General features: G+C 35.6%; 1 protein-coding gene across 2 annotated transcripts in view; it reads left to right on the forward strand.

Moving 5' to 3' along the window:
- msrab (methionine sulfoxide reductase Ab) overlaps positions 1-26,975 on the forward strand; it is a 63,441-nt gene extending 36,466 nt beyond the window's left edge. Inside the window, exons 7-10 of one of the 2 annotated variants that reach the window (XR_010892518.1) lie at positions 8,786-8,925; positions 9,157-9,211; positions 11,604-11,744; positions 26,482-26,975. The gene's annotated coding sequence lies outside the window, so the exon portion shown is untranslated. Of the gene's footprint in view, positions 1-8,785; positions 8,926-9,156; positions 9,212-11,518; positions 11,745-26,481 lie in introns of those variants that run through there. The other variant, XR_010892517.1, reaches the window with a different exon arrangement.
- Positions 26,976-27,820: the final 845 nt, after the last annotated feature.

Below are 27,820 nucleotides of genomic sequence, written 5' to 3' on the forward strand. Positions count from 1 at the left end.
GTTTTCCCGTTTAGCGCCACATCCTTAAATTAGTAAATGCATTTGCGCCAGTTAGTGCGCCCATGGGCGTGCTGGTCTAAAAAAGAGGTGTGTTCAGGCGGATTGCCGGCGCATTGTTATTTTAAGGAGCTGTAAATAGACTGCGCCATAGACCAACTCAAACCTGGTCTAAAGTCAATGGCGCAATATTTTTTTGTTAGAGCGTGTTGGTAGAAACCGCGGCTCTGGGCGCGTCCACAGTGCGCGTCCACAGTGCGCGTTGACTTTGCTTATTACACACAGGGATGCGCATCACACAAACATGCCAAATAATAAAAACAAAAGGATTACAGTGTAAAAGAATATTATTGTGTAGGCTACATAAATATAAAAGTGTAATGATGAATAGTCATTGCGTGTATTAGAATTAGGCTACATATTTTCAATTCAGCCTATTACTACTTATAATGATGAACGAAATTGGCTAATTAATTGAACAATCGTGCCAGTACACAAACATATATTAACTGACTCATCGCGCGGAGCTATTTGAAAGCCTGCATTTGCAAGCCCGCTTTAACTTCGCGCACGAGCAGATCAGTTTATTCGCTTGAAAAGCGTTCAGCTTTTCCGCCAACAAATTCCGCCATGTAAATAGCTATCCGCCATGGCACGAGCGCATCTCGCTCTTAAAGGGAATGGGAGATGACACTCTGATTGGTTTATTGAACGTTACGCCCATTACTCATTAAGAGAATAGGGACAACCCATTTCAAAAATGCGCCCCGTCGCACGGACCGTCGTTAAAATAGCAAAAGTGGATTTGGACACGCCCTGAGTGCACCTGCGCCGTGTGCTTTACACTTTGCGTTTAGATCGTTAAAATAGGGCCCTTTAAGTTGAATTTGAAGTACTAATGGACTGGGCCAGACTTTGAGTAAAGTTTGAGTGTTATCTCTGACATGGACTCGTGGCAAGTTCTTCAGTTCTAAAGCAAAGACTGTGTGCTCTAAAACTGGTTTGAGGGGTTGCAGAACCGTCAGAATGGAGGATTCTGGAAGTCTCATGTGGTGTGTTGTTGTCTGCTCCTCAGCTGATGATGTCACTGTTATCTGTCATCTCTGGCTGTGTCTCTGGGATGAGACGCGTACATGATTCACACAGCACCTGTATGAGCAGACAGATTTCTGGGAAATGATACATTCATCTTCACACTCCCACATGTGTGCTATATGCACCTACCTGTGTTTTCACCGCCAGACATGCATAGGGGTTACATAAACACATTTCTGCTATGTATGTTATACACAAACATTGGCGAAGGTCAGATTAACAAGATTTTTTTTTACAACTTCTTTAATTTTTTCCCCCCTAATTTTTACTCTTAAGTCACACTTAACAATGTCTGAATTATGATAGACTTGTATATATCACTATATAGTATTTTTATACTATATTGTCAGTTTTTGTGGTTTTTATACTATACTTTTTGTATATTTTCTATTATACATATCATATATGCATTTTAACTTGTCCCTCTTTTTCTTAAAAAAAGCTAAATTTGAAGTAATGGTGAGGTACTTGTAATGGAAGTGAATGGGGTCAATCCATAAATGTTAAAATATGTTTCAAAAGTATACTCACAAGAAGTAATTTGTGCGTTAACATGATTTGAGTGTGACAAAATCGCTTACTTAGCATTTCTGTAAAGTTGTATCCAATTTTACAACATCATTGGCATGATAACAGAAACCCTGATAATCATAAAAAAATAGAAATGTGAACAACTTTACAGCTCAAATAATGCACAAGTTTAACAGAATAATTCAAGTGAAAATTCACTTCACATTTCTCTTTAAAATGCCCAAACAATTGGCCCTATTCGCTTTAATTTAAGAAATCCAATTTCTTTTTTGTGGTTATCAACATAATGCCACAAATGTTGTCAATGAGCTTAACGTGTATTGAAATACTATGTCCAGTACAGCCGCAAATATACCAACATACACACACAGGTGTGGTGGCATGTTCATTGAACCAGACACACACACGCATGTACGCACACACCCTGACACACTGACAAATCTAGAAAAAGCTTTTTTGTTGACCGCAGTCTGATTTCCTCTGCTCTATTTTCTCTTTTCTTTTCTTTTTTCTCTTTGTGTCTATCTCTTCCTGACACCTGTGTGTAGGTGTGGACCGTGCTGCAGGTGCTCTCTCTCTCTCTTTTGCTTTCTCTGTCTGTCTGTCTCTCTCTCTCTCTCTGTGTCTTCCTCCCCTTTCCCCCCTTTATGAGGTTATTTTGGTATGATGGAGATATTTTTTGCATTTATGCACATGTTTCTCTCTGGCTTGTAAATGCCACATCGCTATAAAAATCAGCTTGACTCTGGGTATGTCCCCTTGTGGTTACTGCTGCCTGCCTATCAGATTGATCAGCGGCTGTTTCTTCAAACTGAAAAAGTTGTTGCTGGAAAAAATGGCCTCACTTGCATATCAGTGAAATGAACTATATGGGACAGCAGTTTAGCTCTCTTTATCTCTTTATGAGGCTGATAGTGTGCAGACAGGGTCCAAAATTAAGAAAATTGGCATTACATTATGTGTTGTGTTGTGATGTGTTGTGTAATGTTATGTTTGGTTATACACTGTGATATATGTTGTTCTGTTTTCGTGATGTTATATGTTTATATGTTATATGTTAATATTTTATATTGTGATGTGTTATGTTGTGTGTTTTGGTGCTGTATGTTGTTATTCTGTTGTGTTTGGTTATATGCTGTGATGTGTTATGTTATACAGTATGTTATATGTTTTGTGATGTTATCTGTTATGTTATATGCTGTGTTGTATTATTTTGTGTTATGATAGGTTATATGTTGTTATGCTAGTTTATGTGTTGCTATTTGTTGTGTTTTGTTTTATGTTGTTATGTTATTTACTTTGTTGTGTTATAATGTGCTATGTTTTGGTATACTGTGTGTTGTGATTTGTTGTGGTATGTTACATATTGTGATGTGTTATATTATGTTACATGTTTTGTGATGTTATGTTGTTATATGTTATGTTATGTTATATATTACTTGATATGTTATGTTATGTTGTTATATGTTATGATATGTTGTGTTATGTTATGATATATGATGTTATGTTGTGTTATATGTTATGTGATGTTATATGTTATATATTGTGTTATGTGATATGTTGTTATATATTATATATGTTATGTTATGTTATTTTACATTACATGTTATGTTATATGTTGTTATATGTTATGTTATATATATATAATATATAACATATGTTATGTTATATATGTTATATGTGTTATGTTATATGTTATGTTATATGTTATGTTTTATGTTATGTTATATGTTATATATGTTATATGTGTTATGTTATATGTTGTTTTATGTTATGTTATGTTATATGTTATGTTCTGTTATGTTCTATGTTATGTTCTGTGTTATGTTCTATGTTATGTTATATATATATAATATATAACGTATGTGTTATGTTATATGTGTTATGTTATATGTGTTATGTTATATGTGTTATGTTATATTTGTTATGTTATATGTGTTATGTTATATGTGTTATGTTCTATGTGTTATGTTATATGTGTTATGTTCTATGTGTTATGTTCTATGTGTTATGTTCTATGTGTTATGTTATATGTGTTATGTTATATGTGTTATGTTCTATGTGTTATGTTATATGTGTTATGTTATATGTGTTATGTTATATGTGTTATGTTCTATTTTATGTTCTAGGTGTTATGTTCTAGGTGTTATGTTCTAGGTGTTATGTTCTAGGTGTTATGTTCTAGGTGTTATGTTCTAGGTGTTATGTTCTAGGTGTTATGTTCTAGGTGTTATGTTCTAGGTGTTATGTTCTAGGTGTTATGTTCTAGGTGTTATGTTTTATGTTATACGTTATACGTTGTTATACGTTTTATGTTATATGTTTTATGTTATAACATTTATGTTTTATGTTTTGTTTTATGTTATATGTTATAACATAAAACATAAAACAAAACATAAAACATAAATGTTATAACATAAAACATATAACATAAAACATTTGTTATATGATGTTTTATGTTAAAACAGATGTTATATGTTATAACATATGTTATAACATATAACTTAAAACATAAGATATATGTTATAACATATAACATAAAACATAAGTTATATGTTATAACATATAACATGTTATAACATAAAACATCATATAACATATATGTTTTATGCTATATGTTATGTTATAACATTTGTTTTATGTTTTGTTTTATGTTATATGTTATAACATATAACTTATGTTTTATGTTATGTGTTGTGTTATATGTATTATATGCGTTATATGTGATAGTAAAGTAGGCCGTTGTGTGAGGCATATCCATGTCAGAAAGTCGCCTAAATAATCAGTTCACCCTATAATTATTATTAATTTTTAAATTATGTTGATGTTTTATAAGACGTCCACTGTTTCAAAAAGCTCAGTGACTGTTACACACCTTCTAAAACCAACTAAAAGTCTTTTTTTTTAAGAACTCCAGAACTTGATGTGGTGACATATTCCTAAAATGAACATCTTTATGTTTTTGTGGTCACGTTTTACATAATGCTAGGCCTAAATGATTCTGAGAGAGTGAGTTTCATAATGTGTTATATATAAATATAATTTATATATTTATAATATATAAATGTAAATATTTGTTTATAGAAATATAAGATATTTTTCTTAAATATATTATTTATATACATAATAATTATACACAGAACAAACACACATATATTACGTAAACACAGACTCTTATTTTGTACACAATAATCACGATTATCGTTGAACAGCCCTAATATACACACACACACACACACACACACACACACACATACATACATATAAGGACTAATAATATATCCTAAAAATATATTGGCAGGTGAGGCCAAAAGTTAATTTTGGACCTTGCTTACAAAAGATCAGCTACTCTTTCTCTTCTCTATGTCTGTATTATTCCTCCCTCTGTCTCTCTTTCTGTCTCTGATCATATTGGTGACTTTGTGCAACAGTATGAAGGCAGTGAGTGTGACAGAGCCAAACTGTCCAGGTGCAAGTGTCTGACTCCTCCCTCTCACTTGCACACACACTTCGGCACAGGATGAAGACACTCGGCAGTTATTTCTGTGTTTCCTGTCTTGGGTCTCTCTCACACACACACAGGTGCAGTGGAGAGTCACTCAGTGATGAGGCCACCAGCCAGTCACATGCACATGTGTTGCGACCGGACACGATGACACACTTTGATATTCCCCTCCCACCCCCAGAGAGAGTGTGTGTGTGTGTGTGGATGTGTGTGTGAGAGAGACCGAGATAGAGAAGGGTGGGTGGTGCTGTTACTACAGGGGCAGAGGTCAGAAATCCCTATAAGGGGAGATGTGTAGAACAGAAGAAAAAAATAAAGGCGGAGAGAATGTGAGAGAGGGAGAGACACCGGTGCTCCACACCGCCCACATCCCGCAGATGTGCTGCCCGGAGAACAGTGAAGCTTACTGGGCAGCACAGAGACAGCAGTGTGCCCTCAACACACACACATACGCGCTCTCGCGACCAGGCGTGATTGCTCCATTAGGAGGTTTCTCAGCTGTGGCCGTTTCTCACACACTCACATACAGCTGCGAACACACAATTATAGCCTACTTTGACCCTCACGCACAGACGCTCGCTCAGTTACGCACAGACGCACCTTTGAGTCTATAGTTCACATCCCCATCAGACCCCTGAGTATTTTGAGAGAGGCCACAGGCACGTATAAAGCTTTTTGTAGCTCATTTAGGTCAACCAAACACTCTGTCCACTGCTATCACCCATCAACTGATGAGTAAACAGGAAGAAGAAATGTGTGTGATAGATATCAGTGTGTTCTGGTTCACTTAATCTCATTAGGACATCAGCAAACTCTTCAGATCTCAGATAAAACTCAGTTCTGGACTTTTCACCTGACTTCTGAAAGGAATAGAGTATTCAGTTAGAGAGTCTTCATCTATTTAGTTGCAATAATGCTCTTTGCAGAAGAGAAATTTAACTGCTTAGACCAGTGATTCAACCACAGGGCCTCAAGATGACATTAAATTTTCAAATAAAGAGCAAATAAAAATCAAGATATTTATTTTTTAATTCACCTCCTCAGCAATCAATTGTTATTAAAAAATTAATAACAATCTAAATCATGTATCTTGAAATGTAAATAAAAAAACTCCATAGGCATTGGTATAAATTTTATGAATATACATTTTTCTAGTTCAAAATTTTTTTATCATGTAGAAATTGTGAGTAAGAATTGTTCCTTAAAGGGTTAGTTCACCCAAAAATGAAAATTCTGTCATTTATTTCTCACCCTCATGTCATTCCACACCGTAAGAACTTTGTTCATCTTCGGAACACAAATTAAGATATTTTTGATAAAATCCGATGGCTCAGTGAGGCCTCCATTGACAGCAAGTTAATTTACACTTTCAAACGGTCAGAAAGCTACTAAAGACGTATTTAAAACAGTTCATGCGACTACAGTGGTTCAACCTTAATGTTATGAAGCGATGAGAATACTTTTTATGCAGCAAAAAACAAAATAACGACTTTATTCAACAATATCTAGTGATGGGCGATTCATGACACCGCTTCATGAAACTTCAAAGCTTTACGAAACTTTTGTTTCGAATCAGTGGTTCGGAGCGTGTATCAAACTGCCAAAGTCATGTGATTTCAGTAAACGAGGCTTTGTTACGTCATAAGTGTTTCGAAATTTTAATGGTTCACGTGATAGTGTTTTTGGCGTGCAAAAAGTATTCTCATCACTTCATAACGTTAAGGTTGAACCACTGTAGTCACATGAACAGTTTTAAATTTGTCTTTAGCAGCTTTCTGGGCATTGAAAGTGTTAATTATCTTGCTGGCAATGCAGGCCTCACTGAGCCATCAGATTTTATCAAAAATATCTTAGTTTGTGTTATAAAGATGAATGAAGGTCTTATTTGTGTTGAACAACATGAAGGTGAGTAATTAATAACAGAATTTTCATTTTTGGGTGAACTAACCCTTTAAAGGTGCCCTAGAACTTTTTTTTCAAAAGTTGTAATATAAGTCTAAGGTGTCCCCTGAATGTGTCTGTGAAGTTTCAGCTCAAAATACCCCATAGATTTTTTTTAATTCATTTTTTTAACTGCCTATTTTGGGGCATAATTAGAAATGAGCCGATTCAGGGTGTGTGGCCCTTTAAATCTGGTGCTCCACGCCCCAAGAGCTCACGCTTGCCTTAAACAACATAAAAAAAGTTCACACAGATAATATAACCCTCAAAATGGATCTTTACAAAGTGTTCGTCATGCAGCATGTCTAATCGCGTAAGTAAAGTATTTATTTTGATGTTTACATTTGATTCTGAATGAGTTTGAGGCTATGCTCCTTGGCTAACGGCTAATGCTATACTTTTGGAGTGATTTATAAAGAATGAAGTTGTGTTTATGAATTATACAGACTGCAAGTGTTTAAAAATGAATATAGCGACGGCTCTTGTCTCCGTGAATACAGTAAGAAACGATGGTAACTTTAACCACATTTAACAGTACATTAGCAACATGCTAACGAAACATTTAGAAAGACAATTTACAAATATCACTAAAAATATCATGATATCATGGATCATGTCAGTTATTATTGCTCCATCTGCCATTTTTTGCTATAGTCTTTGCTTGCTTACCTAGTCTGATGATTCAGCTGTGCACATCCAGACATTAATACTGGCTGCCCTTGTCTAATGCCTTTCATAATGTTGGGAACATGGGCTGGCATATGCAAATATTGGGGGCGTACACCCCGACTGTTACGTAACAGTCGGTGTTATGTTGAGATTCGCCTGTTCTTCAGAGGCCTTTTAAACAAATGAGATTTATATAAGAAGGAGGAAACAATGGAGTTTAAGACTCACTGTATGTCTTTTCCATGTACTGAACTCTTATTTAACTATGCCAAGGTAAATTCAATTTTTGAATCTAGGGCACCTTTAATTCTTATCCAGAAAATCATGAGCCACTGGAAAAGTATTGGGGCCTTTGAATATTTTTGTGGACAATGGGGGGCCTTGGAGTCAAAAAGGTTGAGAACCACTGAAAGTTTTATTGCTCGAAAGTGAAGACAAAAATGAATTCAACATGTTTATTCAGTGATAGTGTAATATCCTTTGCCATAAACCCCCTCCACTGTTCTGGTGACTGATTCATGTAGCCTACATGTTCAAACTGTCAGATCTTTCCAGAGAAAGATGTTCAATCAGAAGGTAAAACAGTCATTCAGTTTCACTTGAGTATGAACTTTGTCTTCGATGTGTCTCCTAAAATGAAAATGAAAATATCTCTTTAATAGAAGTTCTTGTATTTTTTTTTCATGAGTGGCTCCCTTTCAATTCATGAGTGTAAATAGGCCTTGAATAAGCTGAATGTCACATGAACAAACAGGAAAACAGTTCTCACTGCATCTGCTTGTCATAGAAAGTGTTAACAGTGGTACGAACTGACTAATTTAGCTAGTTCCTTTTATTGTTGGTGTTTTATTCAATTGAAATATATAAATGTTAGTGAGAAGAAAAAAAAAATTTCAATCTGCATATGCGATGGACATTGGTTATGCTCATTTTTGCTCGCTCCTTTGAAGGCATCTTGAGGAAAACAACTCTATATTTAAAGCGCATATACAAGAACCATGCAGATGCAATGTGACCTTTTTTTCTTTTCTTTTTTTTTTCCCCCAGAATACTAAGTTTGTTGCACATAACCCCCAGTTGACTTCAATTGGCCACACCTGACAGGAAGTTGAAATGGACAGGAAGAGGAAGTTGATTTATCAAACTTCAAGACTTGTTAAAAACGTTTAAGCAAGCCAGTATTCAAGGTTTGTCTTGTCAGATTTTCTTAGAAAAATTAAACATTACAGTTATATGATGTTCATTTCATTATAATTCCACTGTCTTGCATTAAAATAAAAGACATTCTTGTTCTGAATAGCACTACCTTGAAAGAAACAGTTGTTGTTCAATAAATCTTTATTAACCTTATTTTGATCTTAGTAAATTGGCAAGTCTGATTTGAGTTTCTGAGTTGTTGATCTCTTCTAAATCTCCAGAAGACACAAATGTGACATTACTGATGTCCTCTTCTCAGAAGAAAAAACAAGAAACGTAAGTAATCTCTATTTGCTCTCCCTAATCTCATTGTTACTAGGAAAAACGCTTGCGATATTAAATAGGCCTCATTTGTGATTTGTCTTTCCTGTGGGTGGTGCTTATATGAGACTGCAGATCTTCAGGTGTGTGACGATCTGTAGGTGTTGTTTTGTGTTGTGCTCGAGCCGAAAAGAAGATTGTTTTTCAGCAGATCTCAAACTTGGGCATCCTGTTGTTGTGCGATCTGCTGTAGCCCAGCAAAAGGTATCAAGAAGTTAATATCAGTACAAAGAAGAGATGTTGTTTTTACTGCGGTTAAACAGGGCTCTTTCAATGCACACACACTCACTGCAGCAGGCCGCAGAGCGCAGTATGCAATACTGCGTGGGCGAACCTCACTGTAGCTTTTAACTGCGTGGGACAGACAAATGCATCTGTATCTGTACGTGTACATGTATAGGTGTGTGTGTGTGTGTGCGTGCGTGCGTGTTTCTGTGCGAAGGACAGGTTGAGGACGGGTGCAGAAAGTGTATTTCTCCAAAACAGCATCTTACTTTGCCCCACAGTGACTCATTTCCAGTTGCTTTTGCTCTGCACCTTGCCGCCTTTATGCACACACACATACACACGCACACATTTACATAGCCAATGAGCATGTACTGACTTCTATTGTTTTACATAAAATTACTTTAGATTAACCCATCCCTAAATGCTAATCTTTATCCTTAAATAATTGTTTTTCCAAATATCAGTCCCCAAATGATTTTGTTATATTTCATTAAACCCACAATCATGTAAGGTAACTTTTTGATCACTAGTTCCCACACACACTTCTAATAATAGCCATTTCATTTCTGAAAAAATCACACCCTTCAGTCATTGATAACGCTTTACCATAAGCTTCAGTTTATATTATGCCTTTATGTAACATAAACTAACAATGGATACATTTTTTACAGTACTTATTCTAGGCTAATGTTAGTTTATAAATAGACTGTTGTTTATTGTTAAGTTATGTTCATTAATAATACATGAACTAATGTTAATTTATACAATTTGAAATGTTAAAGAAACATTAACTTATAGAAGCTCATTGTAAAGTGTCTCACATTCATTTTGTATGTGTAAACGCAAGCAATTACACATGGGAAAGAATCACAAGAATCCAGGTCTAGTTTCATCTACTGTAATACACTTGATTAGTCATTGATGAACTAGCCAAGATGAAATATGTGGAGTTTTTTTCTGCTATTATTTGCTACAGTCTTAAAAAAATGATTAGTGGTTTAACTTAAAAAAGTAAGTCACCAGGTTTCCTTAAAATTTTGAGTTCATTGAAATTAAAAATTTGAGTTTATACAATGAAGACTGGTTTAATATATAGAAACTCAAAATATTATGTGATCTGAACCACATTAATTATCTAAGTTGATTTGACAAAAGAAAAAAAAACATAAATCATGAAAATAATTTTTTACAGTATAGGAATTTATTTATTTATAACATATTTAACAGTAAAAAAAAAATAAAAATTAACAACAGAATTGTTTATGCTCCTAAAACGTCTGAAAGCATTATCAAATTAGCCAAAATATGTAATAAACGAACATTTGCTGGGGATGTGTTGAACTTTGTGAATGACAAGTATGTGAACATGTGTGAGGGACCTTTCTTATTGTGTCATCCGATGCTTGCAGGGAAAACCCAGCCATGACCTGTTCCACACAACCGTTGCAACTTCTCTTATGAAAGAGGTCATCTAGGGTTTGAATGAAGGATATAAATATCTCAGAACTGAAAACTGTAATGCTAATTATATATTACATAAAATAATGTACAGATGATATCATCTTCCGGCTCTCATTCAATAGTGTCAGTGCAGTAAAAACAATAATACTGCTGAATATGAAGTGTCCACAACTAAGCATTTGAAGGGAGGAGGAGTTGAAGCTGGCTATAGGGTCTGTCTGATTCTCGTGGTTTTTGCTCATATATAATATATTACGTGATATATAATGGCCCGGCTTCACAGACAGGGCTTAGCTTAAATCAGGATTAGGCTTTAGTTCAATTAGGATATTTTAATAAACATACACTGGTGTGCATCTTGAGACAAAACAATAGCACTGACATATTTTAAGATACTAAGATAAGATACTAAGATAAGATATTAGATTTTAAGTTACTTTCAGTTACAACAGTTCAAACATGCATTTTAGTCTAGGACTAGCTTAAGCCTTGTATGTGAAACCGGGGGTATGATAAATAATTATTCTCCTAAAATCTTACTGTCTGTCTTTCTCTCCCTCTGTTTCTTTCTAGGAGCTCACCTATGCAGCTCAGCTGTGTTTATTTTTTTAGGCAGAGATCTCACTGATGAATGTTACCAACCTGGTTACTTTTACAGAATGATCGCCTCTCTTTTTGACTGATAAGACACAAGGAGGATAGGTTCATTGGGAGGAAACCACATTCGACATCTCTCCCATGCAGCTGCTCCCAGACACCCACTCTTCCTGCAGGAGTGCATGTCTGTCTTCAACAAAGAGTAAGTCTAAATTTTTAAATTTAGACTTTAAAAAAGTCTAAAATGTTGTCCCTTAAAGCCCATTTCACTAAAAAAATAAATAAATAAGCAGTGTTCATGCCATCAGAACAATTTTCTTACAGTATTATAGAAATTTAAAGGTGCACTCAGTAATTATTTCCTTATTAAAATTTTACAAAGAATATTAATATTATTGAGAAATTTCTTTTAAAAATATGTGGTACATAATGTACATTTACATGATTAAGACATTTACACTCTAAAAAATGCTAGGTTAAAAACAACCCAAGTTGGGTTGAAAATTGACAAATCAGTGGTTTGGAGTGTGTATAAAACTGCCAAAGTCACGTGATTTCAGTAAATGAGGCTTCTTTGCATCTTAAGGGGTTTTGAAATTTCAATGGTTCACCACTGGGGGGCGTGACTTTGGCAGTTTGATAGGCGCTCTGAACCACTGATTCGAAACAAAAGATTCGTAAAGCTTCGAAGCTTCATGAAGCAGTGTTTTGAAATTAACCATCACTAGATATTGTTGAATAAAGTCTTTATTTTGTTTTTTTGGCGCACAAAAATTATTCTCGTCGCTTCATAACATTAAGGTTGAACCACTGTAGTCACATGAACTGTTTTGAATATGTCTTTATTAGTTTTTTGGCCGTTTGAAAGTGTAAATTAACTTGCTGGTAATGCAGGCCTCACTGAGCCATTGGATTTTATCAAAAATATCTTAATTTGTGTTCCAAAGATGAACAAAGGTCGACATGAGGGTAAGTAATTAATGACAGAATTTTCATTTTTGGGTGAAGTAACCCTTTAAAATGAACCCAAAATATGTTGTAAATTAACATTTATTAATATGTTTAATAAATAAATATTTATTAATAAGTTTAATGAATAATAATTAAACAATAAACATTTATTAAATTACTTATTAATAAATGTTCACCTTTTTATTATTATTGGTTGTCTCTATAATTATGTGTCTGATAATTAATTTCCAACCTATTTTAAGTTCATTTTAAGCCAGCCATATAGTAATTTTTGGTAACACTTTATTTTAGGTTCTGTTAACTGGTTGCTTATTAGCATGCATATTACTAGAATATTGGCTATTTATTAGTGCTTATTAAGCACATATTAATGCCTTATTCTGCATGACCTTACTCTACATTCTTAATCCCTAAACTTATCAACTACCTTACTAACTATTAATAAGCAGTAAATTAGGAGTTTATTGAGGGAAAAGTCATAGTTAATCATTTATATGTGTTCCTTTGTTACCTAATTTTTAAACAATAGTTGGGTTAAATAAAAGTTCCCAGCATGTTGGGCAAAAATTTAACCCAACAGCTGGGTTAAAACATCACAGTTGCTGGGTTTGTCCATTTTTAACCCAGCGTTTTTTAGAGTGTAGCTTAAAAGCTGTTTTATTTTACATTGATCGTGTCATCTCATGTAGGCCACAATGTTGAGATCACATGACCAAGTCATTATTTCTAGTTTATTCTTGTTAACTTGCTTGTTACTGAACTCTTTAGCTCACCGGATAAATGAATCATAGCGTATGGCAATGACACTGTTGAAAGAATTACATATACATCCATACCACTGGGTGTCACTATATATGTATAAAGATGTGGCAGAAACAGTAAGAGTAGTAAGCGCATGGTACTTCAAAAGTGCACCGGTCGACATAGCAGTCATAAAACTCTGATTTTGAGTTCACCTTTAAGCATTATCTAATACATTGTAAATGTGATTTATAAACAATTCTTTAAAACTAGAAATGACATCACTAGACCAGATAATTATGAATGAAGCCTCTTAATACATTCATTTGTATAATCAAACCCTAAAGTTAACTAACATCGAAAAAGCAACATTAAAACCACAGTCGCAAATAGCAGTATACCAGTAGGCCACACGATTCTCCTGGACTGGCTCCCCAGGTCTGCAGGTGCACATCGAGATGGAAAGACAGACAGATCAGAGGCTGAGAATCTATTTTTTTTACCCCTGACCTTGAAAAACATCCGGTGACAAAATACTGGTCTGACATCTTGTGGATGGAAAACTTAGAGGTGAGTGTGTGACCGCACTCAATGTGAGGTTTTGAGAAGGCATCATGCTGTTTACACACACACTCACAGGGTGTCTCTGTTGTGGTGGGCCGCACTAAAGTTTCCATTCCGATGAAGCATCATTTCCTGGACAACGACTCTTCCGACCACGTGATCCATCGCGTCCGATTGACTACGGGTTGATTTTCTGAACACCTGTAACCTTTGCTTGAAAAGTCTTGAGGAGATATGATACCAGCAGACATCAGCAAAGTTTTTTGCTTGCAGTTCAGTTTCGAACATCGAACCCTTCCTATATGCGTGTGTGCTTGTGTACAGTATGTGCTGGTGTGTGTTTGTACATGCTTATGTCTGCTTAACTCCTACGTGATGACTGAGTATGTATGAGCGGTACAGCGTCAATAGTGTGGTAAGCCACAGACAGAAATAGCTGATGTACTTTTTTGGTGTACTCTGGCCTGGGTCTCACCTGTGGATGAGAGAGAACATCTTTAAAAGATGGAGGGTGACACTTACCAAGTACCTATTTCATATAAGGGTTGTTATAGTTAACTAAAACCATAAAAAACCGTTTTATTACTTGAAATAAAATGTTTTGTTTTATTTATTTATTTTTTTTTTTTGTATTTTATTTTAGCTAGTTCCCAAGGCAAAATTTCTCATTTTCATTTTGTTTAACTTTAAACACTAAAAATAAAATAAAAATTAATAAAACTATATAAAACTGATAAAAATAAAAAAACACAAAATTACAAAAACTTCAACTAAAAAATAAAATGAAAACTGGATTAATTATATTAAAGTATTAGTTCACTTTAAAATGAAAATAAGCCCAAGATTTGCTGTTTTTTTTTTTTTATAAATACACACACATACATATATTTAAGAAATATAAGCATGTATGTATAAATATATTTATATTTTTATATATTTAAATTATCTATAAATGTAAATATTTGTATAGAAATATAAGAGATTTTTCTTAAATATATACATGTATGTGTGTGTATATTTATATATACATAATAATTATACACAAAACAAACCCACATATATTACGTACACACAGACTCTTATTTTGTACACGATAACCACGGTTATCGTTGAACAGCCCTAAATCGGAGTTATATTAATAAATATCCTGACGCATCCGATATTTATAATGGCAGTGAATGGGAACGAGTTTGAAGCTCAAGGAAGTGCATCCATCCATCATAAACGTACTCTGGGGGGTTACTAAAGGCCTTCTGAAGCGAAGCGATGCATTTGTGTAAGAAAAATACCCATATTTAACAAGTTATAAAGTAAAATATCTAGCTTTCGCCAGACCGCCTTCCATATACAACTTTTTTTGTAAGTTTAATACGGAAGGCTTAGGACGTAGCGTAAGCGTTTTGAACTGCAAGAGGTGTTACACTTTCTTCGTAAGTTGAATATGGATGGCGGTATGGCGGAAGCTATTTTAATGTGGATTATTATTATTTTTTACACAAACGCATCGCTTCACTTCAGAAGGTCTTTATTAACTCTCTGAAGCCATGTGGAATACATTTTGCTTTGGATGGATGCACTTTCTTCAGCTCATACTCATTGGTCCCATTCACTGCCATTATAAAGCTTGGATGCGTCAGGATATTTATTAATATATCTCCGATTGTGTTCAGAAAAGAAGACAGTCATATACACCTAGGATGGCTTGAGGGTGAGTAAATCTTGGACTAATTTTCGTTTTAAATTAAACTAATTCTTTAATTATATTAAAATAACATTGTAATACAGTACTTTATCATAAAATAACCCCGTCATATTTCGAGTTTAGTTAAAGAAAATAGTCCTATCATGGAGAAAGTTGCCAAATGAAGCTAGATACTAACATGTATTCATAGGTAAATGCCTTTTTTAGCACAACACTAAAATATATAGATCTTGACATGTAACCAAATGCGATATCTGTGGGTAAAGTGAAAAATTTGACATTTATTTGTTTAAATGTGTATTTATACATTAAAATCTGGCATTTACAAGTGACAAAGGGCAACGCACATGGGAAAGTTCCCCAGTTAGACTGCTAAGAACTCATTTATTAATTTAATATCCTCTCTAACAATGTAAATATTGTGTAAATTTGAACATCATCTACATGTCTAGCCTGTCAGGTAAAAGATGAGCTCATTGATCTAATCCAACTGGTCTGCCAGAATAGTATGAGATTTAACACCCAAGAGAAATGAAAAGTAAAGTTCACTGAACATTAGGGTCACAACCAACATAGACGATGAGTGCTTGATCAATATTGGTTTTTCAGTGTCCGATCCTTCAATCTTCATCCCCACTTTTGAATATTGTTTTGCATCTTTACCCCCAAGTCGAAATTTCATCAATACCCATGTGTTCAAGATATTCATATCAGACTTTCTGCTGAAGGTCTCCAGACGCTGTTGCCCACAAGGGAACGTGAGTAAGTGCAGCACCCTCTCCTGCTGGCATAGTGGCATCATTCTAAAACTGGTATTAGGCATTTCCTGCTGGGTTCGTTGGCGGGTGGAAGTGTGTGAGTGTGTGTGTGAGTGTGTTAGAGTAGATAGCACCTGGCTTGCGCAGCTGTGGGTCTCCTACTAGGGGGGAGCAGGAGGAGGGGAATGAGGTCCTGCACTGTCAAAAACTGTTTGTGTGTTTCATATGTGCATCTGCTCAATTCTATATCAGTTGCCAAGGGCTGAGTTAATTGTAAAATAAACCTGAAGGATCTATTTCGACATCTTGAACATCAAAAAATGTTTTTGCTTTGTTGCTCTTGACCTTGATCAACACAATAAAACAGCAAACGTGTTATTTAGTTAGTTGTTACTTTCAAGGGGTCAAAGTTTAGCTGGTTAGTGTGATCCAGTTTGCCCCTGCTGGTAGATGCAGTAATTACACAATCTGCAAGCAAAAAGCACCTTACTCCATTGACGGCCATTCAAATACTGGCATTTTGAGCAATATATAAGTATTTCATATTTCCTATAATTAGTTTTTGGAGGTCTCTTAAAATCATTAAATGGTCTCATGTTTTTCCCTGTTTGTCTCTCAGCTAGTTGGTAGTGAAGGCTGTGCATCTATATTTAGATGAATGGGAATGCTAACTGATAGCTTTCCCCAGGTGTTATAGAGATGCTTGGTTTTAAAGACAGACAAAATGAGATTATGATGGTATTTTGTGTTCCCTCAGTGTGCTACATCCCCCTTTGGTTCCTCTTTAGGAAAGAAAAGACGTTATTTCATCACCAGAGAATTTGTTGAGCTGTGCACATCTCTACAGGCATTTCCCAAGTGTGCTAGGTGGGGATTTAAACGGTTTCTTGTTCACAGATCCATGTTAGAAGCTATGGGCTGCACAGACAGGGAAAGTGATTTGTCATTGACTGTTTTGAGCTCAATGTTGGCATGAAGTCACAAGAGAAGCTGTATTTGTTCCCTCTCTGTATGAGTCTGTAGGAGTGCAACAACCTTGACTGAGACAGTGAGCATCTGTTCAGTGTCCTTGACTCAGAACATCTCCCAACAAGTGCCTTGAGCTTTTAAAAATAGTCTGATTCTCTTTCACTGTTTTTTTTTTTTTTTTTTTACATAATTATTATTTATGAACTGCCTTTAATCATCTATCTTCAAATGTAATTTGTATGACACATATTTGTTTCAGCTTGACATCAGTGTGGGACTGCAAATAAAATCCTGTAGGGGGCACTTTGGATCTTGGAAAAGTTCTTTGGAATGCTGCGGAGAGCAGAGATCATGATCTCTCTTTTGGTACGTGCAAACCAATCAGTGTTGAAATATTCGGAGGGATTTGTTGGTTGGTTGCTTCAATAACCAAAGGCTGAGTTTATTTAAATGGTTTGTAGAAAGTGGAACCCCGTTTTACTAATATATCTTGCAAATGGATCAATCAGTTAAATATGAAAACCGAAGTGATGAATCATTTGTCATCAATCATTTGCAAACACACCAATCTCAAGAAGTGTTTCCCAGTGGAAGTGACTTTTATAGTTATAGCATATCAGAGTGCGGTGTCAGAATGGTGTTGTCTTGTCGCCTTTCTTCTGTTTAGTTTATATTTCACAGCTCAGAGGAGCAGCTACAAAAATCCATCAGGAGCAGGTCACATGGCAGGTTAAAGGTGAGAGGTTGGGTTTTACCAGTAGAGTAAAGAGGTCACACATACATCACGACTGTGGCCTCGGGATAGTCTGGAACCTGTGACGGACCTAGCATGTAAAATGAGATTACACAAAAACAGAACCAGAAGTTAAAGATTAAGGCCATTGTGTAAACTATGGGGAAACAGCTATGTTTCCAGTCAAGGCATATTTGCATTACCTCACAATGTGTCTTAAGTGGTAAACAGTGATTTAGCCAATCAGCTTTTTTAGCATTGTATCGCTCTCTGCATCAAAAATTAATTGAAATATATTTTCTGAATGCATTTTAGAATTTTGTAGATGCAGAAATATTTTAACCAGTCTTTGCTACAAAAAAAGATTCAGTTCATTAAACAGGTTTATTACGTTCAGTTGATCAAATACCACCCAGCTAACAAAAATATGTTCTATATGTTTTGCTATAATGATATGAAAATGTTGTTTCTTAGTGTTTTCTGAATGTTAAAAAGCCCATTTTTTAAATGTTTTTTTCTTATATGCAAACATTTAAAGGGTTATTTCACCCAAAAATGAAAATTCTGTCATTAATAATTACTCACCCCCGTGTCATCCCAAACCTATAAGACCTTTATTCATCTTCAGAACACAAATTAACTTATTTTTGATGAAATCCAAGGGGTTCTGAACCGCTTTCTGAGTCAGCATCACACGCATGCGTCGTGCTGCTCACGTGAACGGCGTAAAAGTGAAGAGATTGTTGAATAAAGTCGTTATTTTTGTTTTGGTTTTTTTTGGCGCACAAAAATAGTCTAGACTGTAGTCACATGGACTACTTTAACGATGTCTTCAGAACCTTTCTGGAGCTCAAAAGGTGCAATGACATTGCTGCCTATGTGTGGTTCAGAAACCTCTCAGATTTCATCAAAATATCTTAATTTGTGTTCCGAAAATGAACAAAGGACTTAGGATTTAGGACGACATGAGTGTGAGTACTTAATGACAGAAATTTTATTTCAGCATAGTTGAATAACAAGAGTTCAGTACATGGAAATGACATACAGTGAGTCTCAAACTCCATTGTTTCCTCCTTTTTATATAAATCTCATTTGTTTAAAAGACCTCAGAAGAACAGGCGAATCTCAACATAACACCGACTGTTACGTAACAGTCAGGATCATTAATATGTACGCCCACAATATTTGCATATGCCAGCTCATGTTCAAAGCATTACACAAGGGCAGCCAGTATTAACGTCTGGATGTGCACAGCTGAATCATCAGACTAGGTAAGCAAGCAAGAACAACAGCGAAAAATGGCAGATGGAACGATAATAACTGACATGATCCATGATAACATGATATTTTTAGTGGTGTTTGTAAATTGTCTTTCTAAATGTTTCGTTAGCATGTTGCTAATGTACTGTTAAATGTGGTTAAAGTTACCATTGTTTCTTACTGTATTCACGGAGACAAGACTCGTTATTTTCATTTTTTAAACACTTGCAGTCTGTATAATTCATAAACACAACTTCATTCTTTATAAATCTCTCCGACAGTGTGTAACGTTAGCTTTAGCCACGGAGCACTATCAAACTCATTCAGAATCAAATGTAAACATCCAAATAAATACTATACTTATGCGATTAGACATGTTGCATGACGAACACTTTGTAAAGATCCATTTTGAGGGTTATATTAGCTGTGTGAACTTTTTTTATGTTGTTTAAGGCAAGTGCGGGCGTGGAGCACGAGAATTAAAGGGGCCGCGCAGCCTGAATCGGCGCATTTATAATAATGCCCCAAAATAGGCAGTTAAAAAATTAATTAAAAAAAACTATGGGGTATTTTGAGCTGAAACTTCACAGATACATTCAGGGGACACCTTAAACTTATATTACATTTTTTAAAAACATGTTCTTCTGCACCTTTAAGGACTTTCTTAAAGAGAATAATTTTCAACAAATGTTCTATTAATGTTACTTGAATAATGTTTGTTCATAACTTCTAGAATATTCTGAGAATGTTCCCTTTCAGCTGGGAAGCTTTTGAACTGTTTGAAATCAACATGCAGAACTCATAGAGAAAACAAGCATTTGTGTAAATTGGACTTTGGACTATATATAATCAACGTGATCTCATGAGAATACGTGTGTATTTTTACGTGAAGTGTGGTTCTACCACACGTACATTTACTAACGTTTTCATACACACAAAAACGTACAACATTGACGTATTTATAGCACTAAAGCGTACAAATACTTACGTATTAGCAGCTTAAAAAACGTAAAACATCTAACGTAAAGTGTGAATGTATATGAATTACCATGTATTAATATTAAAATCGTGGCTTTAATGATTCAAATATGTTGTGTTCAATTGTCATTAACGTTACATAATGTTAAACGAGACTACACTTTGAAACCTTAAAATGAATAACATTTCTATAATCGTTTTGTAATATTTTGCTGTGCGATTTTTTTTTTCCTATGCAGTGACTGACAATACAACCATAAGATACACCAAAGCAACACATAAATTAACAAATCACACCCATTTTATTTGTTTGCTGTACTCCATATCTTTAGAATCCATATGTTTGCGAGGAACAGATTCAAATTCAGCCCTTTATCTGTCGATCTTCACCTTCATTCTCAGCAACAGCGACCGTCACAGTCAAAGCCCGCGCACGTTATGATTCAAATAAAAAAAATAGCGCCAGTGCGCCTGCGCCACCCTCGAGAAGCGTTACGACATGGTTTACGGCACTGATATCGAATGCTCATTGGTTCTCACCTGCTTCGTCGCAGATTGCGATATGCCGTGTTTCAGTGGATTTACATTTGAAATTAGTGCGCACCTTGACGGAGAGAAGAACAGATTCATAATTTCACGGATTAATAAATTGTATTCTGCTCTGTACCCTATAAAAACTTTTACGTTACAGCCAGAGAGGACTGCGACTGGAACTCATCATCATTTTAACTTTTGGTACCACTTTTGACATATTTGCAAAAAATAAATGATTGTGATTAACGTTACGCTTGTTTGTCTTTTTTTCATTTATTAACAGTATGTAACGTTAGTTTTAAGAAATTGTTATGGGTAGGTTTAGGGGTAGGTGTAGGATAAGTGGCTCAAAATATCGTTTTAATGTCATATTTTTACTAAAATTAATTTTCCTACACATTTCTGTCCATTATGATTTATTCTTTTAACATTATGTATAAAATGGGTAGGTTTAGGTTCGGGGTGGGGTGGGGTTTAGGGATATTACATTCATTTAAAAATATTAAAAAGGGAACATTTATATATATTTTATACATATATTTTTATGACATGAAAGATTCGTAAATATTTTACGTTTTATTCGCAGTAAAAACGTAAGTATGTTTACGTTTTGGTGCCATAATTACGTCAGTATTTGTACGTTTTAGCACCATTCAAAACGTACAAATATGTACGTTTTGTGTCTTTTAAAGTTACGTATTAATAACTACGTATTAACAATGAGACCAGGCTGATATAATACAATCCTTACAGTTATTAGCACCGGGACTGCCTTATGTGTAAAATAATCTTCCATTTATGTTGTTTACAATATCCTGTCAGTGGAGGGAGAACTGTGGGTTTATGTATGAGAGTCCAAGTGTTTTAATTGCTGGGTAGTGACTTTCGTGAAAACCAGATTTGCAAGCTTTACCTGCTGCTTGCTCTTTCAGTAGATTTACCAATTTTGAACAGAAAAGGCGATTAATTTGTCAAAAAAAAAGTAGTGTAGCGTGTCAAACAAACAAGATAAGGTCTCATCTCTACCTAATGAATGACCTGACGGGAGGAGAGAGGGAGGGAGAGAGAATTCCCGAACACAAGATAAACTGACATTTCAGGAGAACATCAGTTCAAATTCGAGCTTAGTTCAGTGCAGGACAACTTTAACTCAGGTTAGAGTTTTTTGTTTGTTGTTGTTTTTTTCAAAAGCTATATCAACCAAACTATCTATCTGTCTGTCTGGCTGAACTTTTAAACTTAAAAGCTTTCTGCTTGTTTCTGCTGCAACATCCTCAAAGACTTTTGGCCAACATTCAGAATTTGTCTTGACAAACTCCCTTTTACTAGTTACACATTAAAAAAAGTGTCTTCAGTGAGAGGAAAAAACTAAAATGGACTGAATTCCATCCTGTGATTTCTAACAGACACAAGTCTGAGATTTCATGGCTGGGTCCGGTTTCCCCTCCCACTCCTTCCTTATCAGTAAGAAACGCAGAAATCCAACACCTCAGCTCACCAACTGCCGTTTGTGACTTGTGTCCGATCATCCATGCCCAAGGGCCAATTTCACGGCGGGCGATCACAACGACCGAATGTCTCCAGTCATCATCTGATCTCTTCAGTGGGAGCAGATGAAGTGAGACATGGAGGAAGGCAGGACTGTGGGATTACGATGATGGTTGTGGTATTTAGATGTTAGTGTATGCCTGACACAACAAATTTTGACCTTTTGTTGAGTCGTTGCCAAAGGAACAAACTATACATGTCTGTATCTCAGCATCTCATTTTGACCTCATTTCTCACTTCTAGTTTCTAGTTTAGACCTCAGGTCTAAACATTGTCTTATATAAAAAGCACACACATGTGCCTGCACATGTTTTGAGAAACAGACAGATAACAGGGGAAAAGGAAACTATGATAGTAAACTGAGGGCATAAAGCACCCTTACAGCTACAGTCTGTCTACTCTTACATCTGGATGTCCCGTCAGGATCAGAGAGTCATTCAGTCAAACAAACACTATACAAGTCTCATTTTCTCTCTCACTCACATCTTGTGAAGTTCTACAACTAATTCTGTTCATTCACATTAACATGAACAAGTACATTGGGTGGTAGTTTTGGGCCTCACTTGGAGCATGAGAAAGAAAAAATTCCAGTCACATGTATAAAAATTCCATTCCACATATATATATATATATATATATATATATATATATATATATATATATATATATATATATATATATATATATATATAATATACATGTTATACACTGCTCATCCCCCAAAAAAGTCACTGTTTGACAAATGCCCAAGAGTCTATGATTGGATCAGTAATACTTTACAATAAGTTTTGTTAGTTAACATCAGTTAACTACATTAGTTAACTACATAACTAATAATGAACTGCAGTTCTTCAGCATTCATGAATCTTTGTTCATGTTAATTTCAACATTTACTAATACATTATTAAAATCTAGGGTTGTATTTGTTAACAGTTAATGTACACTGTGAACTAACATGAACAAACAATGAACAGCTGGATTTTTACTAACTAACATTAACAAAGATTAACAAATACAGTAACAAATGTATTGCTTATGGTTAGTTCATGTTAGTTAGTAGATGAACTAATGTTAACAAATGAGCCTTATTATAAAGTGTCACCACTGGATCATTATTGCAGTGATTATTACTAGCATTGTTTCTAGCATGTTGTATGTTTGCAACAGTTCTTCTAACCAGGGACGTGCACAGAAATTTTGAGGGGCAGTTGCTCTGACCTAAAAAAAGGGCACTCCCCTACCAAACATCTTAAATAGTGTTTTGACATCGACAACCCAAGTGCATTTTACCTCAAACTTGCGTCTAGTTAACTTTCTAAAGTAGCAATCGCTTCTCGGGTCGACATTAACACACTGACAAAATTATATTCAGAATTAAAAATATTTTTATACCACTTTTTAATGTGTGAGATTGTGTAAAGGTTTTCACGATACCAACCTTTCGCGAACTTGCTTCCAACACTTGTTCTCATGGAGGCGCGGTGTGCACGGAGGGGAGGGGCTATGCGCGCGCGAGTATGTGAGAGAGACGCGTGAGTGAGAGACGCAGGGAAATGAAATGCAGCTGAACGTTTGCTCTATGAAAGACATTGACAAAGACGAAAACTAAGGACATTTAATCTATAATTTTATTTTAGTTAGTTTTGCCAAACACACATTACAGTTTTGGTTAGTTATCGTTTTTTTGTAATGCCTCGTTTTTATTTTTATTTCAGTTAACGACGATGTTTTTCCCCACCTAGTTTTCGTTTTTTCGTTAACGACCTTACTCACCTTTCCGACAACGTTAAGTCGTCCCACCCGACAACCGCGACAATCTCCTTCTAGTGCCGCTCATGCAGGCTCAGCTCAGGTGCCGGTCGCGTGCAGCGCTGCAGCCACGTAAACAGAGTTTGCCCTTCCCCTACTGACTTTCACTTTCGGACGGGTGCCCGAATATGGAAGTGAATGAGGCTTTGCGATTTTTTTTTTTTTAATCTAGGCCTACGTGAAATTCTGCATCCATTGTACGATTTTTTTATTTATTTTTTTCCACCTCGGAAGGGCAACGTGAGTCAAGAAGGGCATATGGGCAGTTGCCCGGGCAACCTGAGCAACCCCCCTGTGCACGTCCCTGCTTCTAACCCTAATTGGTGGAGTGTGTAGATTTTAATTTCTTAAAAAAACATGTAGGAAGACACATCATGATCGTATTCCAGGATGACAATGCCAAGATTCATCAGGCTCAAATTGTGAAAGAATTATTGGGAGGGAGCATGAAGAATCATTTTCACACATGAATTGGCTCCTCTTAAATTCATTGAAAGTCTTTGGGATGTGCTGGATTAGATTTTACAGATTGCTCACCTCTTGCATTGTCAATACAAGATCTTGACCAAAAACTTATGCACCTCTTGATGGATGGAAATAGCATCACAACATTTATTTCCATTTTTTTTATATCAATTTTTGGTCAAGAACGTGTATTGACAATGCCTATTTAAATACAAACAGTGACCAGGAAGTGTATATCTTATTCTGAACAATTCTTAAAAATGTTTTGAGCTCATAATGTTTAAACAAAATGTCAAAACTGGATCTTCTGTTGAAAAAAAAAAAAAACGCTTCCATTTGAGTGCAACACCCAAATCTCAAAATTTAATCAACAACTAATGCAACAAGTCCCCACCCTACATTTTTTTTTTTTTTTTTTTTTTTTTTGGTAACCTCTTACTCAAATGTATGTCACAATACAAAAGAAAAGATCTGAAAAGAAAATGTTTGTTTTTTACCTATATTAGGCTTATATATTTGACTTTATACGGGAATCATACTTACATTTTATGTTAATTTTGTTCAGCTTGTAGCGCACAAAACCTGAAAAAAAAAAAAATACCAGGAAAAATTCAAAGAGCTTTATACTAAGCCTATATAGGAACATATATGCCTGCAAATGTGCGTGTGTGGTGTGACTTTTGGGTAATGCAGTTGCCTGTAAAGCAAAGATGGAAAATCTTAGAGAGACAGAACTTGCAGCTGAGGTTAAAAGAAGTGTGTGTGTGTGCGGATGAGTGTGTTATTAATGCCCTGGGTGCTGCAGTGAGAGCAGATACTGGTTAGCTGCTGTGGTTGCGCTCTTGCAGTGGCAGGAAACAACCCAACCTGTGATCTTTGCAGACTCTAATGGAAAATTCACTCAAACAGAAAAAAAAGTGTGTATGTTTGTCTGTGTGTGACGAAGAGTGAGAACATATGCTGCTGTCACCTAAAAATAAAGGTGTTATTTATTTGTTTGACTGTAAAAGATGCTAGCGTTCTATTTAAAAGCCATTCATTAACGCTTCTTGCAGTTTTGCTTTTTTCTGGTGTCTTGTGATGTTTATATCTGCTTTTGCGGTTCATAAAATCATGCATTTCGTAATCGCAGCAATTAACAGGCTGATAGAGATGATATATTAATGATAATGCGTTTACTTGGAATTACGCAAAATTATATGCGCACATCTGTCCTGTGTGTTTGTTTTTTGTACTTATTTTTGTCTGATTTAAGTGACATTTTTTGGGTGTTGTCTTGCCGAGGAAGGGCAGAAAGATATGCATGTGTGTGTGAAGTGTGTCTTTAATATGACATCTCCAACAGCTGTGTATAATCTCCCAACACACTTGCTCACACTCTTCCCATTCCATCTCCTGTACAATGGAACAAAAGAGCAGGAACTGCCACTCTCTCCCCACCGTCCAATCAAAGCCATCATTATTTCTCGGCGGAACACTCCCTCAGGAAGTGCCATCTCCAAAACACGCCAGCTGTGCTTCTGTGCTTATTATGGGCCATTATGAGAGACAGAGACACAATAACACCACAACATACAAAATACCATATCTGGGCCATTGTGTGTACATGCCGCATTAAGGTCCCTGCTGCGCGAGAGCGCTGCTCTTATGGTTCCATCGAGAGCAACGCACCCGACTCTGAGACAGCATGACTTCAGCTCAAATTACGGCACAAAGCCTGGGCCAGGTGATGGATAACCTCTTCCAGATGTTAGTTAGATGTCATTTAAAGGTTACGGTAATACAGAAGCTGCAGCGAGGCATAAGAATCACAAATCATATGGTGGTGTTTTATGGGGTGAAAGTGGGTGTCTTATTCACTGTCTTTAACCTTAAACAATCTTTCCTCTACCACCCACCTTTCCAGAGACCACAGCTGAGATTACGGCAACCCTCACATCTATAACCAACAACTCCTGAGGGCTGGGCAGGTGCTGCTGGAGTATGGAGTATGCAGTCACGGCTATTCTCACACACTTATTGCTTCATGTGCAGGTGCAAAACTCCATAAATGTCTGAAATAAATGACTGTTCTCATATGTTGTAGTTTAAGAAAATTTAGCTGTATTCAACTGTTTAATCATGTCTCTACAACATCCACCATTTTTTCTTGGAAAAGAATGTTTTGAATGTTTTGCGACAGTGAAATGTCCTGTGGGTGGCACTGAAAGTAGGTTCAGTTTTGTCCAAAACAGACGAATGTGAATCTGCCAAAAATTAAAATTAAATGTCTGATGAGTACGCTAAGAGGTTAATGCTCTATTGCGCTTGATAAGAATGTACCACCTACATGTTACGCTACCCTAAACTTAAACAATAGTGTTATAAAGTCTGAGAAAAATGCATTTTCTGAAGCAACCATGGGATTTTCTCGTGACTCACGTTTCACAGGACTAGTATTAGTTCATGCAAAAATGAACTTTCTGTCATTAAGTACTCACCCTCATGTCATTCCAAACCCGTAAGACCTTCGTTCATCTTCAGAACACAAATTAAGATGTTTTTGATGAAGGTTTTTTATCCTCCATAGAAAGCACGAAATTACCACATTCAAGGTCCAGAAAAGTTGTAAAAACATTGTTAAAATAGTCAACGTGACTACAGTGGTTCAACCTTAACGTTATGAAGCGACAAAATACTTTTTGTGCGCAAAAAGAAAATAACTATATTTACCTGCAAAGTAAACGGCATAGGAGAATGACAGTGGAGAGACAAATTTGTTGAATAAAGGTTTTTTTTTTTAAATTATGTATTCTCATCGCTTCATAACATTAAGGTTGAACCACTGTAGTCATGTTGACTATTTTAATTATGTTTTTACTACTTTTCTGGACCTTGAATGTGGTAATTTCAGGATAAAAAGCCTTATCAAAAATATCTTATTTTGTGTTCCAAAGATGAACGAAGGTCTTACGGGTGTGGAACGACATGAGGGTGAGTAATTAATGACAGAAACTTCATTTTTGGGTGAACTAACCCTTAAGATTTCAGAATGTTTAGAGGCCCTTGAATTCAATTAAACATTTATCCTTTTCCAAAATCTACTGTGCCTCCTACAGAGGCAACATTTTAAGGCATGATAGATGTTCAGATCTTCATAGATCATACATGTTCTTAATTATGCTGCCTAAAATACCTTGTTACAGGTCCGTAACCACCATAGACATTGAGGGGGATAAGTCCCCCTCAATAATTATAAATGGCCA

This window comes from Chanodichthys erythropterus, chromosome 18 (assembly GCF_024489055.1).
Source record: "Chanodichthys erythropterus isolate Z2021 chromosome 18, ASM2448905v1, whole genome shotgun sequence".
Taxonomy (NCBI): Eukaryota; Metazoa; Chordata; class Actinopteri; order Cypriniformes; family Xenocyprididae; genus Chanodichthys; species Chanodichthys erythropterus.